This window comes from Meles meles, chromosome 7 (genome assembly GCF_922984935.1).
Source record: "Meles meles chromosome 7, mMelMel3.1 paternal haplotype, whole genome shotgun sequence".
Taxonomy (NCBI): Eukaryota; Metazoa; Chordata; class Mammalia; order Carnivora; family Mustelidae; genus Meles; species Meles meles.
The window spans coordinates 26,521,859-26,536,103 of NC_060072.1; positions in this window are offsets into that span (position 1 = coordinate 26,521,859).

Here is a 14,245-nt window from a genome sequence, read left to right on the forward strand (position 1 = left end):
ATTGAACTTGTTCACCCTGTCAGTCTTGCTAAGAGAAGATTTTTTTCCGATAGAACAAAGAAAGCGAGCTTTGGTCCAGCCTCCCGATAAATCAGAGATCGCACATCACTGGGGTCAGGTAAGTGTGATTCCCCTATACTTGCCAACAGAAGGCACCCACCTTTTGTGACCTGACATGGAAATAGGTAGTCATCAGTTTCTCCCACTCTCAGAACTTCCTGGTAACTTCACCGAGACTAGCAAGGGTGGTCGATATCTGAGAACTTGCTTTTCCTCCTATCTGAAATCCTGCTACTCTCTTTTTAGAATGTGTGCAGCACCATTTAAACCAAAGTAGTTTTTCCCTTTTATTTGAACTCACTTTGGGAGTAGAGAAGCTTTGCTTTTCTAATATAGGAGAAAGGCAGTGGGAAGGAAAAGTCCTTAAGTGTTTCCCACAGGATATATGCTTGGTTACAAAGGTGGGTTTTTTTTTTTTTTTTTTTTTTTTGGTTTTTGTTTGCAATGTTTTTATAGCATTTTCCAATGCTTTTAACTGCTGAGATGAGTTAATAAAAAGGAGATTACTATGTAATGCCAAGTCTCAGTTGTCTGGAATTAACTTCCTTCTCAATCCAGGTATGAACAAAGTAAAGATTAAACTGCACTGTTTAAGAGTAGGGGTCAAAACAAAGTTTGGCATTGCCAGAAGAGGCAGGAAAGTCAAATCTGAGACTCCCTAGGAGGTCCCCCAAAAAGCCCCCCCGCTTAACTTGATAAATTGCACAATGTAGAGAGAACACAACAAAATGAGACTCTCTCTTTCCCCACATCTTAATTTCAACGTCCTCTTGTTGATGTCACTTTCCTGTCACTACCCATCCTTCCAGTCATCATATCCCAGGGCTGCTTGTTCAGAGCAAAGCCCAGTGACAGCCAAATTCCTGTGTTTTTATTTGAAGGGAATATTTGGTCTAGCAAATTTGCCAGATGACAAGATCAGGGACTCTAGATGACCTATCACCCAAAAGCATGGCCCCTAAGTTCATTCCTGAGACCTCTTTCTGACTCTCTTGTCGAGTTCACTCCTGTTACTTACAAGAGTTATGTTCTATAAAGTCACTGTGAACACTGAACCACTCCCTCTGGGGGAAATACAGGGTTAGGTTTCCGGGAGCCTCTGGCCACATCAATACGTAATTAAGACATAATCAGTCAATACATAACCTAGTCTCATGTGGGTTTCCGTTCAAAGACCCCCTTACTTAAAATACACTGTTGATTGATTAACATTGAACTCACAGCCAACAGCACCATAAATTCAAGTCTGAAGGAAGCGTATCTAACACATGTTCTCTCCCTAAGGCACATCACAGCCTTCTTGCACTCAAGAACCTTAGACTTCACTTTAGCATCATGCATGGGGCAATTTTAAACAGTGACATAACCAATAAAAAAAGCACACAAAAGCAGGCCCCAGAGCAGTCTGAGAATGGAAGCAAGAAGTCTCAGCACTGCCTTGCTCAACCTCAGCCGGGAATACATGCACTGGGGAACTCAAACATTTCGCTTTTCTGAGCACATGCGTGCTCAGGAATGACCAGGACAGCCCTGCAAGGATTGCTTCTGGAATTACAAATAAATCTGATGAAGTAGGAGAATTTGTAAATCTGGAACGCAAGAATAACAGAGCTCCACAGTACTTTCAGTTCTTCCTTTCTCCCTTTCTTCCAGCTCAGCAGCATCTCAATATTCTCATTTTTTATATGTTAAAAAAAACAAACAAACCAAACTTCTGCCTCCTGCTTCCTTCCAGTTACTGCCTTCTCCCTCTGTTCTTCTCAAAGTTCTCATGAGAATGTCAAGTCCTCATCTCGAGAGAGAGGTCCCCATTTGCCCTCTCTACCTGGCATCTCAGACTGCTGGTTCCTGTATTTCCTAGAAGGCAAACCTGGGAGACAGGTTTTCTCTCACCTTCCCTTACCCTACTACTCAGTCTGCAGCTCTATTGCTCTGATATCCCTAAATCTATCCATGCCTGATCACGCCATTGCCGGTACCTTGGCTCCATCATCCATGACTGTCCATGAGAATTACTGAGGAAGCCTTCCAGTTTGTCTTTTGAGTTTTATCTTGTCCCTCTTCAACTGCTCCCTTGAGAGTGATCTTTCTAAAGTTCAAGTCTTATTACAAAACTGTCTTGCTTCAAGTCTTTCAACAGCTCCTCACTGTCCCAATCCAAAATTCTAACTCCTTATCATAGTTCATAAGCTACTCATGATCTGAATGGCAAACCTCTGACTATTTCACCCTCCCAGGTCTGGTCCTACGTATTAAGCTTGTATGGAGTCTCTCTGGTTCCCTAAAAACACTACTTGCCCTTGACCTCAAATCTTCAGTAGAGCTGGTGCCCCCTAAAAGTCTCCATATCCTATCCCTTCCTCTGGGAAATGACCACTCAGCCATCTTAGAGGTCACTTTCTCCAGGAAGCCCTCCCTCCAGGTGCCCCCTCCCCTAGACCTACATTTAGGTCTCTCCTATGTACATCTTCATCACACTCTTCCTACCCTAATTGTAGTATGTATCTTACTGATGGAAATCAGTAATTTTAATGGAAATCTACCATGTCTCTTTACACCACTAGACTGGACATTCCCTGAGGACAGGGAACAGATCTTGTTTATCACTGGGTTCCTTGTTCCTAGAAAAGGGCCTGGTATGTAAAAGGCACTCAATAATTGTTGGCTGAGTGAATCAGTGATTGTATTTGGCTCTTATTTTAGGCTACTTTCTCTTACAGCTCCTTAAAAGAAACTGAGTAAGACATGGAGCATCTGGGTAGTTCAGTTGGTTAAGTGGATGGCTCTTGATTTTGTTTTGGGTCATGATGATGGGGTTGTGGACTCAAGCCCTGCATCAGGCTCTACACTTGGCACAGTGTCAACTTGAGATTCTCTCTCCCATTCTCTGCCCCTCTCGCTGCTTGAGCACTCTCTTAATAAATAAATAAATAAATATCTTTAAAAAAAAACCAAACAGAATAAAACAATGAAAGTGTATTAAAAATTACTGCCTTTCATGTCAAGTCTTCTAAGTGGGTGGCTCCTCCGCCTGTCCTCACTTTTTTTTTTTTTCCAGAATAAAAATAACCATGATAAGAATGCTAATGGCTAGCTTGCTGAGCACCTGACATGTCAGGCACTTTATTACGCTCTTTGAAATGCATAAAGCATTTATTGTTTACAACAACCCTACGGGTAGGTGTTATTCCTGTCCCTATTTTACAGGTGAGGAAGAACAGAGTCGTTTGCCCAAGATCACAAGTCTAATGGGTGGTAGAGTGCCTATCACGTCTCATAATTCAACAGAAATGAAATAGGCAGAAAATAATGTTTATTCTTGGGAAGGTGTAAGAACTTGAAATTGTCTCTAAGCTCAGAAATTGACCTGTTGGCTATATTTCGACTGTGAATGAAAGGTTGGGGAACCTGGATTTCTGGGCCTCATAGATGTCTAGATGATTGCTATTCTTTTTCTCTTTTCCTGGGGTAGTTCTTACAACAATGGAGCTGACTTTTGGGGGTTGGGGTAGACCCAATTGTCCCAATTGTGTTGCGGATATGACGAGATGCTCAGAATAGTCAAGAGCAAGTCCCCTCTAAAGACCAGCTGGCCAGGCAGTCCTGCTGCCACTGTCCTTCTGTATCAGCATTTGCTGCTTTGCTTTCCCCTCACCTCAGTCCCTTGCCCTGTGGAAATTGTACTTGGGCACAGTTAGCCGTGTCTCTGTTCTCATATCTCTTTTCATGACTTCACCTCCTGCATCACCGGACCTCCAGCTCGGATCATAATAGTAAGCCTTGTTTATTGAGCACTTACTGCATGCCAGCCATCCTTGTGATCACTTCAGGGAGGTCCCGATAATTCAGGATAATCTCCCCATCTCAGAATCTTTAACGTAATCGCATCTTCAGAGTCCCTTTTCCCATGTTAGGTAACCTACTTATAGATCCAGCGATTGGGATGTGGAGTTCTTTGGGGGGCTATGATTCACCCTGCCACAATGTCACAAACTAACTTTCCACTGTTGAGCCTACATCCTTCCGGCGTGATTTTTCTTCAGGGAAACCTTCCCAGCTATCCTCTATGACACAGAGCACCTTAGTTTCGAGGGAACGCCCGCTTCTGCTCGCATCTCTTCTGCAGCTAGGAGGAATTCTCAGTGCAGGCGATGTATTAGAATCACCTGGAGAACGTAGCTATCTCTGAGACCCGCCACAGTAGGCAGAAGCACTGGCCAACTCTCAGAGTGGGACACTGGGTTCAAGAAGGAAAGCTTAGGGGCACCTGGGTGGCTCAGTGGGTTAAACCTCTGCCTTCGGCTCAGGGCATGATCTCAGGGTCCTGGGATCGAGCCCCACATCGGGCTCTCTGCTCAGCGGGAGCCTGCTTTCCCTTCCTCTCTCTCTGCCTGCCTCTCTGCCTATTTGTGCTCTCTTTGTCTCTCTGTTAAATAAATAAATATATTTTAAAAAAACAAGAAGGAAAGCTTATCTATAAAGATAAATTGTAAGAAAATGAACTTTGAAGTCATTTATCCTGGTTTGGCATCCCTGCTTGGGCTGGGTCTTATCTGCATGGCCTTAGGCGGATTACTTGATGTGTCTGGTCTCCGTAGTGTGTTTGACTCAATACTTACTAACGGCTCCCGTGGGTTGTACAATGACAATGGAGATCATGAATGAAAGCCCTTGGCTGAACGCCCGCAGGCCCCCGATAGAGGGCAGTGTAGCCTTCTTTGCAACTTACCCCCTTCCTGCTTTGCAAAGAGGTTCTCTGAACAATAAAATTCCCTTGGCTCTAATTTTCCAGCTCAGAGAAGATGGAATTTGCCTACTTTGGTTATGTCCTCTATCTTTAGTCTCAGGGGGGTGCTTTTTGCATCTCTTGATGAGGCTGAGTCCAGGCTGCAGCAAGAAAAGCCTTCTCTGATCTTCCGAGCTGCTTTTCCAAGGTCAGGATGTTCCTGTCCCTTGGTTGATGTCAAGCAATCAAGCTGTACACTGAGAAGAGTGAGTTCCGCCCTTAGAAGGGAATTGCTCCCTGTAAGGGGCTGGGGGCGGAGAGCTGACAATTTCCCCTTGGGTTGAGGATACAAGGAGAAGCTGAAAAGATGGCTGTGGTGGAGAAATGTTTTTAACCGAAAGAGCAGGCAAGGTTAGAAGGAATGGGCCAGATTGCTTCCTCCTGAGAATTTGCTAAAGTGGGCTGGTCCCTGGTGCTCCGCTCCCCTCCTCCGCTGCTTCTCATTCTTGAAGAGATGAGAAAGGGCAACACGGTGGAGATGACTCAGCACCTGGAACCGAGCATGTTTGGCTGGCCCTGGCCGCTCCTGACCACTGGGTCGGGTTAATAGCGTTAATGGAAAGCGTTCCCGGACTGAATGAGGGAGCCGGGCCTTGGCAGGGTCACTTTCCACCCGGGACTGCCAAAACTGATGTCACCAGGGGCTTTCATTTGCTCTCAACCCTTCATTCCTTTAGGTGCAGAATCATGGAATAATCCTACCGGGCTCGTTGTGCCAAAGCTTGTTTCTCTTCATTCATTCAGGTGGTATCTTATTTTCACAAAGCCCAGTTGTATTACCCGACTCGGTTTTTAAAGAGGATTTCCAGGTCCTAGCCTTTGCTAATGAGTCAGCAGGCATGTGCGAGTACCTGCCGAGGCTGAACATCGGGCTAGGTGGTGAGGGGAACAAAGCAAGGATACCTAGGCGTGGTGCCTGCCCCGAAATCTAATTGGGAATGTGAGAGTCACATGCACAGACTAACACGAGGAAGATGACTGTTAGAACCTCATGGAGCTGTGTGTGTGTGTGTGTGTGTGTGTGTGTGTGGCCCTGGAAGACAGTCTGGAGGAAGTGACCCCTGAGATCATGCGCAGAACATAGGGAGAAGAAGGGCGTTCCAGATGCGGGGATGCTAGGGGTCAGGGCCCCTGCAGTGGGTCCAGGGCAATCATGATGATAATAATACCAAGAACAATAACAGAAACCAGCCATATGTGGGAGTATCCTGGTTCCCGATGTCTAGAAAACCTCAAAGCATGCGCACACTCAGCGCCCTTCCTGAGGCTTCTGTGCCTCCTGGGCGGAGATAGCTGTCTAAGGTAACCCCAGGCTCTGGGCTCCACTTTACACGCAGGCTATCGGCTCCACCTCCCCTTCTTGTGGTCACTGAAAGGCCCGAGCTTCGGGGCCGCTGAGCGCTGCGCATGTGCCTGTAGCCCTCGGCGGGGCGCGTGCATGTGTGCGTGCACGTGCGGTGTCCCGGGAGAGAAGTCCCCAGTCACCTCCCATCGGACCACAGGATCCGAGCAGCAAAGGAGTTGTGGCTGACACGCAAGAAACAACCCTTCCCCCACCCGCCACCACCACCAAGAGCTGGTGGTCCTTCCTGCAACATTCCTGCCCTTTCTCTCTGCCACGTGCTCAATGTATTCCACATGGATTCTGCAGCGTCTGTGTGTCCACAAAGCTTATTGTCTCCTGAGGAGATGGGCGAGATGCCCAGCTGAAAACTTCGGGGCTGGCAGCTGAACTGATGGGCCTGCGGGCTGGCTAAAAGATCACGGGCTGAGGGTTCAGAAACACTCCCCCACCCCCAACCCCCGTGCCCATCTGGCTTGTGGAAGCATCTGGGGCCTACCCAATCAATGCGCTTCTAGAACTTTAGGGCCTGCCCTCATCGTGGACCGGCTGTCCTCTGGGCCCTGGCCCAGATCTATAGTGCAGGTGTGATGGCTCATTTGGCCACCGTGCGGGAATGGCTGCGGGAGAAGGCCCCGGTTCTGAAATGCGGGCATAAAAGTGGTGAGTCCTTGATTTTGTGATACTTCGCAAAGTACCAAGAAAAACCAAGGCTGAGTGTTCTGGGGGCATAGAAACACCTGGAAAGAACACTGGAGATTCATCTCTAAAAAAAGGAGAAAAGACCCTGCATTAACAATTTCGCCTCAGAAGGGAGACTTGTAACAATTCACATTGTCTATTTAAAATCCTGACAAGCTGCCTCACCCAGCTGTTTTTAACTGAACTCTAGGTCCCACCCATTGGGAAGATTCAAACACAATGAATTAGGTCCATCATTATATTGTAGGTTAGCGCCTATCTGAATGCCAAGGCTCTTTGGGGGCTTAATTATCCTTTATCCCTTTTTCTCTTCCATCAAAGTTAACTCCCGGACCAGTGTGGGTCTAAGCTCTATTGTGTTTAAGGATTGTGTAGCCGGTGGGGAGGGAGGAGGCTTGGGCTGGACCAGGCTGCAGAATTCAGCATTTCATTAAGCAACCCCAGACGATCCTGATAAAGGGAGTGTCCGGACAATGATTTGAGATGGAGCAAAAGACGACTGGGATGACGGTTTATGCACCTTGGACTTAATAAAGAGTGGATTTCATGACCTGTGACATCGGACATTCACCTGCTTTCTCTAATCTGATTCTCCATGAGGAGCAGGGGCAAAAATTATGCCTATTTTATGGCCAAGACTCTAAAAGTCAGAGCAGCTGTGATTGCGACTCACAGCTGGGAAGCACCCAAGGCGGGAGGTTCCTTGCACAGTGCTCTTTCCGCGGGCCTCTGCCACCCCACCTTCAACCCACGTGGCCTGCTGTGTGATAGCATCAGCGTTTCTTCCCATCTCTTTGTGTACTAAACTGTGAAGGGAGGGAGAGGAAGGGTTTCTCCATGTTGTTATGTTAGAACTAAATCTTTAGACAGAGTGAGGCTATGCTTGATACATGTTCAAATTCTCGTAAGTTCAACCCAGTGCTTAAAGTCAGGAGAGAAAAAGGGTCTAGAGCACGTTGGTCCTCCCTGGAAGGTGGCCAATACCAAATGAAAGTCACTCACGGGACCGCCTGCCCCTTCTCACCAAATACACATGGAACCATTCCCCCGTTCCAGAACTCCCTCTGGCTCCTACGACAGAGTCTCTTGGTTGTAGAAAACTTTTCTTCAGTGAGATCCAGTATAATTAAAATGTTCGAAAGTGGAATGCTGTTCCCAGGAATGACCGATTGACTAGACACTGTCCAGAAAGCAGGGAAAGAGAACATTGTGGAAAGAACAAAGCAACGGGGGCCGAGGGTCAGGTTCTCATTCCAGTTGTGGCACTACAGTAGTAACCTTTGCTGCTGCTGACCAATTCCTGGGCCCCAGGTGCTGCGGTCCTCATAGTGACTTGTGTATGGTCCATCAGGGTCTCCCTTCTACAGAGCAAAGATGTCAAGGGCATTGGCCTAGGCCACAGTGCAAATGAGTACCAGTAGCGGGAGGTTAACCTGGGCCTGGCTGCTCCCTCACCTGAGCCCTGGACTTTCGACCCATGAGTCCTTGATTGTGAGGTGGAAAGAGATCATGAGATCATGAACATGAATGTGTCCCGTAAACCACGTCAACCAGCTTTAGCTTAGGTCCCAAGCCTAGGAACTGTCCTCTCTTCCTCTCACACCCCAAGTCCAATCCTTCAGCAAATCCTCTTGACCCTCCCTCAAAATATATCCCTGATCCAACGAATTCTCCCCTTACCGGCACCCCCATCCTCTCCTCCATTGTCCCCGGCCTGGATGATTCTAGAACCTCCTGTCTGGTCCCCAAGCTTCCACCCTCGGTCCCTGTGGTTTTCCCACAACATCGTGGCTACAGAGCTTCTGTTCAAATGCAGCTCATCTCTTGGAACTCCTCTGCTCAGAAGTCTGCAGTGGCTCACCATTTCCCGAAGAGTAAAAGTCACCCTCGTGGCCAGCAAGTTCTGTGCCCTGGTCCCCCACACACCACCTGACTCTCCTCTTCCTTCCTGGATTTCATCTTCCCCTCCCTTGCTCTGCTCCAGTGTGTGCTGAGGACTGAGGGGGAGGTGGATAGACCACACAGTTCCATCTCAGAGCCCCTGAGCTTCCCCAGGCCTGCTACGAAGAGCACCCTCCCACCCAGCACCCACCCAACCGCACGCGGTCTCCTCCCTCCCTCCTGTTCAAATGTCTCCTTAGGGAGGCCCTGCTCCGTGGCCCCGTTTCAAACTGCACCGCCTCACAACACCCCCTGCTCCTCTCATTTTATTTTTCCACATCGGAGATATGCGTCTATGTGGTTTTTTAAAACAGCGACAGAATTAAACACACTGCCCGCCTGTTTTTACACAGTCAGAGCTTGGTGGCATTACGAGACATCCCCACCGCTGCATACCCATCACCACCCTCCATCTCCAGAATGCCTTTCATCTTGCACAAGCAAAACTCAGCCTTCATTAAACCAACCCCTTTCTCCTCCCACAGCCTCTGGCACCCTCCATTGTATTTTTTTGTCTATGCATCACCCACTCTCGGGATCTTCTGTAAGTGGAATCATACGGTATTTGCCTTTCTGTGACTGGCTTATCTCACTTAGCAAGGTGTCCTCAGAGTTCATCCGTGTTGTGGTGTGGGTCAGAATGTCCTGCCTCTTCAGGGCTGAATAATAACCCATTGTGTGTATATATATATATTAAAACAGACTCATGAGGATTCAGGAACTAGCAAATCCAGCCACCACTCATGGACTGAATGCCACGATGTTCCAGGTACTACGATAAAATACCCCAGTCAACAAGCCGGTGGTGTTCTCTATTTTTTTTTTTTATTTTTTAAAGATTTTATTTATTTATTTGACAGAGAGAGATCACAAGTAGGCAGTGAGGCAGGCAGAGAGAGAGAGAGAGAAGGAAGCAGGCTTCCCGCTGAGCAGAGAGCCCGATGCAGGACTAGATCCCAGGACCCTGAGATCATGACCTGAGCAGAAGGCAGAGGCTTTAACCCACTGAGCCACCCAGGCGCCCTCTTTCTCTCTTTTTTAAAGTAGGCTCTACTCCCAGCACCAAGCCCAACGTAGGGCTTGAACTCAGGACCCTGAGATCAAGACCTGAGCTGAGATCAAGAGCCCGATGCTTAACTGACTGAGCCACCCACGTGCCCCAAGCCGGTGGTATTCTCATTTTCTAGGTGATAAGAACGAGGCTTTCAAAGTTTAGTTTATCCACTCCTTATCATACAGCTGTAGTGGCAAAGCTGGGACTCATGTCTCAGTGCTCTGAGATATGTCAGCAAACTACAGCCTGCAGCCCAAATCTTGCCTGTTTCTGCACCACCCATGAGCTAATAAGAGTTTTTACAATTTCAAAGGGTTTAAACAAACCTCTTACCCCCATCCCTACCCCCCCCCCCCCCACACACAAGAGAGAATAATTTGCCACAAAGACCGTATGTAGAATGTAATGCTCTGTCTGGCCCCTTATAGAACACAACTTGCCTGTCAGCGGCCCATCCTCTATCAGGAAAGGAGAGCGTTTACTATCTCGCCTTCCTCGACGCTTTCGAACCCTCAGATCTGTATTTCTAAATATTCCTCAAGAGACCCAAAGCTTTTTTTTGCTCTTGTTGACCACACAAGTGTGGGCTTTTCCCCAAAAACCCCAGGGGCCTCTCTGTGCCCCCCGCTAAGGGTGAAGACTACGGAGTCTTCGGTTTCTGTTTGCTTCTCTTTTCATTGGCTTTCGGGGTTCAAGGAACATTTGCCCGTGCTGAGGATTTCTAAAAGCCTAATCACTTAAGGAGAGAGTGGTTTGCAAGATGAGTCTTCTGACTTGAGTATCATATTTTTGCTAAATAGTAAACAGGCAGGCATTTAAATAATGCCCACTTTTCCAGGATCGTATTTCTAGGAATGCCAACCATCCAGCATCTAGAACTGCCCTTTGAAGTCCAAGGAAAGGGTTTCAAGGGGCGTAGTTGTAGTTTACGCAAAGCCAGAAGAGACAAGGACACATTCTTGGACCTAGATATAAGCAATAAATGTTCATTAGGGAGTAGCTTAGCAGCCACACACAGTGACAACGGGAATGGGCAGGAGAACAGACTGGCCGGCCTCACAGCTCAGCCCGCTCAGGCCATGGAGTGTGGGGCCTGCGTCCCCACATAGCCCAGGGGCACCCAAGCAAGGGAAGCACACAGAATGACTGAGGCCCTCCATGAATGGGGGTGGGGGGTCGTAAGGAATAAAAGAGTAATTCATGTTTTGTACAGTGTGCATAAGAAGGCAAAGTTAAAATAAAAATGCATCTGTAGCTCTCAGTTGGATCCCAACCTAAAAATGGGACCCTTGTGAGGCAACTGCATGCATTCTGCATGGGGACATTGAAAAGGAGACAAGTGGATAAAAAAGACTGATGAAGGTACTGAAATAAATAAGGAAACTGGTCTTAACAGGCCTCAGATATCAGGGAATTTGTTCAAGGTCACCAATTTAGTTGCTGACAAAACCACAGTTCTCTTGACTTTGAGGTTAGTGGTGTTCCTTTTTCCCCTCAAAGGAGGGGTCAGCAAACTCTAGCCTGCAGGCCAAATTCAACCTACCACCTGACTTGTCGATAAAGTTTTTTTTTTTTTTAACTTTTTATTTATTTGACAGAGAGAAATCACAACTAGGCAGAGAGGCAGGCAGAGAGAGAGGAGGAAGCAGGCTCCCTGCAGAGCAGAAAGCCCCATGTGGGGTTCCATCCCAGGACTCTGGGATCATGACCTGAGCCGAAGGCAGAGGCTTTAACCCACTGAGCCACCCAGGCGCCCCTGTTGATAAATTTTATTGGAATCCGGCCCCATACATTAGTTTACTGTTGGCCCTGCTGCTTTTGTGAGTAGTAGTCACAATGATGTAAGGCCTGCAAAGCCTAATGTTTTTGACTCTCTGCCATCTGCAGAAAATGTTTGTCAACTCTTGTCCTAAACCGTAGATCCAGATTTTTGTCCCGGCTCCTCTAGGTACTTCACATTTCCAAATATGATTTTTTTCATCTATAAAACAGACTTGATGATATGTATGATCGGTTTAAGGATCTACTTGGAAATGTATGTAAAATGTCCATCAAAGCTTCTGGCATATAGCTGATGTTCATAGGATGCAGGTGACAGAAAACCAGTTTTATCACTAATAAGGAGGGGAAGTCACTGGCTCACGCAGGTGGAAAGGAGAGTAGGGTGACTCAGAGGACTGAAGGGGGAGAATGGGCACCTGGGCCTCCAGGAACAGAGCAGGAAGTTGAGGTCACCAGGACTCATTTTCTAACTCTCTTTCTCTGTTGTCTCTTGATTTCTGTCTCTCTGTCTCTCTCCTTCTTTCCTTCTCTGCCTGACTTCACTTGAAGGCTGTCACCTCACAGCAGAGAGCATGGCTGCAGAAGTCCAAATTCAGATCTCCCCCACACTCACTCCTGCCCCCAAAAAACCAAAACAATAATCTCTGTTTCTCTAAGCTTTCAAATACCAGTACCACAGGTGTTCTTTGGTTGGTCCAGTTTTGGTCATGTCATGGGTCTGACCCATCTCTAATGGCTAATGGTCCACCAAGATCTATGCTCCCTTTTCCAAATTACAGAGCTCAGTCTGGGAAGCAGCAGCCCAGATAAGGACTTCCTTTCTTAGCCCCACCTCCACCTGAAGCCATTAGTTACATGGCCTTGTCTACACTAATTCTTATCAGAGGAATGTGAACAAAACTAGTATGTCTAACTCTCCAGACAAGGAGGTTATGAAACACTGCACCTTTTCCACCCCTTCATCCACTTTTATCACTGGATACGAATGCCCAGGGATATGTTGGGAGTATTTGTTGAAGGAGATACTGACAGTTGATCCCTGAATGACTGTATGGAGCAAAACTGCCTCCTTTCCCAATCTGATCCTGATGGCTTTGGACTGTTTATGTGACCAAGAAATAAACTTCTATGGTAGTTGAGCCATTATACATTTTGGGACATGTTATGGCAGTTGATTGGCCCCAACTAGAACAAGTACTGTGATTGGGCTGGCCTGGTCTCATGCCCATTCTTGTGACACGGGAATGGCAAACAGGCAGAATCTATTACCAGGAGAATGGGGAGAGAAGAAACAGGTAGGAAACATGATAAATGAATTAGGAAATAACTAGTATAGTCTACAACAATTAGTAACTATTTTGTGGTTTATTACGATCAATAAGATGTTCATTTTAATGAACAAATGTTTCATCATCATAAATAGGGGCTTAATTTGAGCCCATCATCTGAATGAAACTGTTTGATCAGTCTTAAAATCTTTCTCAAGTTTCCTCTTAAGGGAAGGATTCTGTCTTAGAATAAACAGAAGGCCTGTTCCCAGGGCTCAGAAGTGATGCTGTTGGGAGTGTTTGACTGCTATGCCCTACAGATCCCTTTGCTGGGGGAGCAGCAGGGGATTGCAAATGGACTTTCTTAGGACCCTAAACATCCTGAGGCCCCTCTCATGGTCTTTTTTTCATGGCAGGACCAGGGGTTCTGAAGACCCAAGGGCCTTTAGATGATATTCTGACATCAAGTGGTACAGTGAAATTCAATTCTGGTACTACCACATGGAGTTAGCATCAGACCCCACAGGTTTCAGGACACGGTCCCCAAAAAGACACCCCCACTTCAGTTCCGAGACCATCTGCACTTCTGATCCATAAACTACAGGGGTGGCACAGTTGGTTAAACATCCCATTCTTGGTTTTGGCTCAGGTCATGATCTCAGGGTGGTGAGATCAAGCCCCATGTTGGGCTCCATGCTCAGTACAGAGTCTGCTTGAGATTCTCTCTCTCCCTTTCTCCCTGCCCCCCCCCACCATGCTCGCGCGCTCTCTCTCTCCCAATAAATACTTAATCTTTAAAAAAAAATACAAATCTGGGGGGTTCTTAGAACACCTCACCTTTGATGGTTCACGAATGACTCACAGAACTCAGGAAAGTACTGTGCTTATGATTTTAGTTTTATTATAAAGGATGCAAGTCAGGACCCATCAAAAGAAGAGACACAGAGGGCAATATCTGGGAGCTCTTTTGTGCCCTCTCCCTTTGGCATCAGGGCATGTCTTCCTCTTGATATATCAATGCATTCATCAAGCACATTTGAAGCTCCACCAACGATCTATGCCCAGAGTTTTTATTGGGCTTTCAGAATATGGGCATTATTGATTGAATCATTGGCCACATGATTATACTCAACCTTCAGCTTTCCTCCTCTCTCCAGAGGCTGGACTGTTTCAAACCCACAAACTTCTATTTACACAGTTAATCTTTCTGGTAACCAGCTCCCATTCTGAGTCATCTTATCTTTCAGTTCAAACTCAGGTGTCATCCAAGAAGCTCATGAGATCATTTTTATTACACGGGGGAATTCCAA